The following is a 5,745-nucleotide window of genomic DNA, read 5'->3' on the forward strand; positions in this document are numbered from 1 at the left end:
GTTCCATATGTTACACAGAGCAGCCTAGGCAAGTGCTGCTCACCCAATGGGTTTGCATCATAGCTGAGATACCCTGAGCTTGAGAAAGTGCAACTTTATCTTATAAGAGATTGGACTGCAAGAAAACCTGTCCAAAGCTGCTCAAGAGGACAATAATGAAAATAATCCTACTGGACAGCAAACAGACTGGCCCTCTGCTCCAGAGGGAGATATTATGTCTATCTTCTGTTCAGTCCCAGACATCTTTGAAAAGATCATCCCGAACAAAAGGTTATCGCTAACTCTGCTCACAAGATGTGCAGAAACATGGAAAAACCCATGAAAATTACCTCTTAGCACTAAGTTGAAAAAATTAGTGAATAAATGACACAATTTATGAGCACCTCAGAGAAACTGACAAAGTAAGGAGTATCAAATCAAATAGTTCATCCATTCTCTATTTGTCTAAATAAGCACACAAGCGTATGTCAATAAATGTCATTTCTGTTCACCAAGAAAGATTCTCATTTTATTTTATATATTTAAATGTATGTCATTCTTTTTTTTTTCTTTTTCACACTGGTGGTTTTATTGAGTTAGGGGGATTTCTTCCCATGATTAGTGAAGGCAGGCATTGCAGTGAAGAGTCCAGAGAGAGAAAAGGCTGGTGAGGGGACAGGAGGGCCTCAAGGCAAGGCCTGGTCAATTGGTGACATGCAGAGCTCTCTCTAGGGCCTATGGCTCATCTTGGGGACAACTGAATTCAGACACCCTCATATTTGAAGAGGTAATATTTACATCTCATTCTCCCAGTTCTTTGGCAGTATTCCTGAAGAGCTTTCTCTGCCACAGTCTCCATAAACTTACAATTATACCTGGAGACTTCTGGGACCATCGCAGTGATGAAGTCAGAGTCAAAGAGCTCTGAAATCACCTTAGTGAGTGAGGCCAGAGGGAACATTAGAGTCAGAAGTCTGGGAACTCATCATAGTGACCTGGAGATAGAACGGCTCTTAACTTTGAGTGAGAGTAGCCAGCTGGGACACCCAGATAAATTGCTCATTCAGCTGCTTCAGCAGAAAGGATGTGTTGACCTTTTCCTGGGAGGACTGCAGAAGCTCAGGGTACAGTTTGGTGAAATTCTCCACAAGCTGGGGGGAACTGTGAAGCTCCTGTCATAGCTGGACTTGAGAAGGGTTGTCAGCCGAACAGTCCACTGACAAGATCTCCTGGCATTTGTCACACTGGTATTTCATCCTCAGTCAAGCTGTGGAGTTGTGATGGATCTCCTTGAACATGGCATGGTCTTGGTTGTCTTCTGTGAATTCCACTGGGAAGTGGTAGGGAATTCTATGAAGGTGACATCCAGGGCCTGTTGAGCCTAGTATGTCATGTCAAAGAGGGGCTGAAACATGTAGTGGAAGTTCAAGAATTAATATGCAGGGAAATATATTCTACTCCGGAAAATGCAGGACTTGGGATTGAAGAAGAGAGGCCTCTCCTAGAATGAGCTGAAGGGTGAGTAGCAGAAGTATCCTGTGGTGCACAGGTGAAAAGTCTGTCCTGGAAAATCTTGTCTATGATGCTAGATGTCCGGTTGAAGCTGTCCTGCATGAGTCCAGGGCATGGGTCTGCTGCAAGTTTTCTCCAGCAGGGAGTCCATGAGGCCACCATTAATCCAAAATTAGATGGGAGAACCAGTTCAGGAACAACATGAGCTGACAGCCAGCCAGGTGGGAGATGGTTCTACAGACATGTGTGTAGAACTTCATGAAGGTCTGTGTCAGGCAGGGCTTACACTTCTCCCAGAGGGCGTGACACCATGGTGTCATCACACAACCCCTGGGATGCCTACAGCTTCATTTCAGAATCCTTGGTATCATGTAGGGCATCTTCTTTCTTCTTGGCCTCTTCTGAGTTCCTGAGTAGTGACTGGCGCACTTTCATTTATTTGTTCTATTAGCGCTTTATCTGTTTTACCCCCTTGAGACCATTTTTAATTTCCTTATTAATGTACTTACTCCCCTGGGTGGACATTTCCTGGAGTTCTGTGTCTGAGACCGCCTTGTCTCCCAAAACCCATCCACTCTCCCAGGGCAGCAGCAGCCCCACCAGCAGCAGGAGAATCTTCATCCAGCCTCCCTCTCCAATAAGAGAATCCCAGCTGGCCTCAGTTGATGGCACCAACTGACCATCCACTGCTCCTGGAGACGCCAGATGGTAAGCACGGTGAGGTATATATTAATAGTGCTCTGCCTCATATACAAACGCTTTGGGGCTAGCTGCAAGCCTGCATGACTCATCCCCAAACATTTATGTCATTCTTTCAATAACTGACACTCATTTGAATAAATCCTGTGAAACTCAACAGGTGACACTTTTGAACTTACCAAATGCTATTAACTTCATGGAAACAATTTGCTTCAACTATCATTCCATCATTCCACACATAGGATGACTGTACAAATTCCTTGATTCTAAAAATCTTTATCCCAAAGACTAAAATGTAAATGACACCAAATTCTGAGGTTGCAATTAATCAAAATAGGGAGAGAATGCAGAACTGTACTTAAAGACTATATTTCCAACTTTATAATAGACAGCTGATTACAGACCTTGGAGAACATTTAAACATGGGTCTAAATCACAGAATTAGTTCCACAACTACTCCCTATCTTTTGTGGCCTCCTTCCTGTTAATCCCTTGGAATATCTTTTTAAGGATGGGGGCTTTTTTAACATAAATTATTCCAATCAGAATGCCATGAGCAAAATTCAAGGAATTCCAAATATTATGGTGGTTAAGCAGCATTCTGCAAACTGCATTCTGGAGAAAATAAGTATCTTTCATGATGTTAATAAATATTCTGCCAGCCAAAAAAAAATTCTTGTTCAAGTAAGTTTGGTAAACCATACATTAAACTGGTTTCTTACTGCAGAATTTTTCAGATCCTCTAACTGGACTAATGTAGTTCTGATTGAGCTAATGAGGTTCATTTATCATTGAACCTACAGTAGGTAGGCCTTGGATCTACTATGAAACACTTCCCAAACTTTTTCACCATGCAAAATTTTTAACACCAGATGTTCTTATTAGAGATACTAGATGCTTTCTATTAAGGGCACTAGAGTCCCACAGAACATGGTTAGGAAAGCTCTGGACCACCACTCTTGGACTAACCCAAGCTAGGCATAAAACAGGTAAAATGAAGGTCTCAAGACAGATGGGAGTTATTTTTGCAGAGGATCTTGAATTATATACTAAGATATTTGAATTTTATTATGTAGGCAAAGAGGAAATATTCTGTTGACATTCTTTTTATCTATTTCATATGTTTAGATGTGGTCATTTTAGTAAGAAACATATAAAAGACTAGAAATTCTACTTTGTAGTGGATTCCTCCACAAAAGGGAAGATCTACAGAAGAAAATAACATCTATAAATCCCCCAATCTCAAAAGTTAGTCTTCACTCTCAAGAACGTATTCTATATGTCTAAGGATTCCTGTGTAGTAGTTTTCATTAATTTTGCTTTTTTTTTTTTCTCCTGTTCTCTGTTCATTGTTTGTCCTCTTCCCTGAATTCCAGCTCTAGGACTTAAACTTGCAACATGGACCAGCTAATACACCCGATCCATTCATGAATTGTCCCAGTCTGAATAAACCCACTCACTAAGTTTTTAACATTGAAGCTTATTTTCCAAAGTTTGATCATAGTCAGGACTATTTTGGATACTCTAATCAAATTTTCTTTAAGGAATACTTAATAAGCACATATGTGATGAAAGACTTTATAATAAGTGCCTAGAGAGGTAAGAGGAGAGTTTAGACATATTTCCCTTAAAACTTAAGTACACTTTTGGATATTTTGCTTTAAGATCAGACTGACTTAATTTCTTTCTTTTCATTCACCATTCACAAAAAGACCATTGATGAATATTTATTGATCTCCTACTACATGGCAAACATTATGTTAGATGCCAGGGATGCAGCAATGTGCAAAACAGGCCTGGTTCCTACCCTCACAGAGTTTATAAATCTAGTTGCTACTGAAGGCAATAAAATGAGCATGAAATTTTTATTAGTTATCTGCTCTAAATGCCTCAAAAAGTAATTATTATTCATTATAAAAGGGGATAAAACATATGTGGCACAATGTGAACAATTAGTTAATCTGGGAGGAGGGTGTATGGATATTCATTTTACTACTCTTCTGATCTTTTTGTTGAGTTGAAATTTTTAACAATAAGATGTTAGAGGAAAGTTTAATAAGAATAAACTAGTCAGGGAAGGGAACAAGATGGCAGAGGAGCAGGAGACCTAAATATCACCAGGTCCCAGGGGTTCAGCTAGATAGTTATCAAACTATTCTGAACACCTACGAACTCAACAGGATGTCAAAGAGAAGGACAGCAGCAATTCTAGGAACAGAAAAGCAACCACTTTCTGAAAGGAGGACAGGCGAAAAAGTGAATCCAAGGCGATATACAGGAAGCTAGACCTGGGGGGAGGGGCTGGCTCCTGGAAAGTGATAGAGCAGTGGAGCACAAAATCAGAACTTTCAGAAGTCTGCTCCACTGAGGGATGTTGTTCCAGAGGCTAAGTGGGGGGTAGAGCCCTCATAGGGAAAGTGTGGTCTCAGAACCCGCGAGGTCACAAAAAGACCAGGGGTATCTGAGTGTGGCAGAGCTGCCAGGTATCAGAGCAGGGAAGCTGGCTGCATACACGGAGCTTAGGAGTGGACTCTCAGCTCGAGGTTACCCTAAACCATGATCCGAGGCACAGTCAGGCCACTGCTCTTCAAGCAGGGACCCCACAAATGGCAGATCTTGGGAGACCACCTCCTACCTCCTCCAGGAGGAGTAGCGCAAGAGAGCACTGCAGGAATCTGCTGAGTCTGGAGACTCCAAATGGGTCAATGCACCAGAGATAGAAACGCTCAGTCACAGGCTGGGCAAGCACAGAGTGGGGCCAGAGATCAGGGAGACAGGAGTGATTGACTGCTTTTCATTGGGGGCATATTGAGGAGTGGCGTCCCAAGATCTTGGCTCCTATGGAGCCTGAGATTGGAAGGCCATCATTTCCATTCTCATCCTCCAAAGCTGTATGGAAAGCATTCAGGGAACAAAATCTACCAAGAGCAAAACTGGGCACATTACTTCGCCAGCCCTGGCAAAGGTGGTGCAATTCCACCTTGGGCAAAGACATTTGAGAATCGCTGCAACAGGCCCCTCCCCCAGAAGATTAGCAAGAATATCCAGCCAAGATCAAATTCACCAATCACTGAGAACTACAAAACTCCAGAGCTATGTGAATACAGCACATAGAATTCATGGCCTTGTTCCCATGATTCTTCAGTCTTTCAAAGTTAAATTTTTTTAATTTTATTTTTTTCTTATTCTATTTTTTTAATTTTTCATCTTTACTGTTTTAACTTTTTTAACTATTTTATTTTATCAATACCTATTTAAAAAATCTTTATTTTCATTATTATAGTCATACTCTATCCCTTCATTGTATTTAACCTTATTTTTTTATACACAGGGGTTTTTCTTTCATTAAAATTTTGGCATACAGTTTCTTCTAACAGATCAAAATATACCCTAAATCTAGTGCATGGCTTTGTTCTAATCTCCAGCCTGATCACATTCTTTCCTCTTTTTTTAAAATTCTTTTTTTCAAACAACATCTTATCTTATCTATTCCTTTTTTAGAATCTTTTTAAATTTTCATCTTTATAGTCCTATTCCATCCCTTCATCATGCTTA

The 5,745-nt window shown here is 40.7% G+C and overlaps 1 pseudogene; it reads right to left on the reverse strand.

The window, feature by feature from the left end:
- Positions 1-548: 548 nt before the first annotated feature.
- LOC116871494 lies at positions 549-2,145 on the reverse strand (annotated as a pseudogene).
- Between the last annotated feature and the right edge of the window lie 3,600 nt (positions 2,146-5,745).

Source organism: Lontra canadensis, unplaced genomic scaffold, assembly GCF_010015895.1.
Source record: "Lontra canadensis isolate GAN:19392208 unplaced genomic scaffold, GSC_riverotter_1.0 scaffold26, whole genome shotgun sequence".
NCBI classification, from domain to species: Eukaryota; Metazoa; Chordata; class Mammalia; order Carnivora; family Mustelidae; genus Lontra; species Lontra canadensis.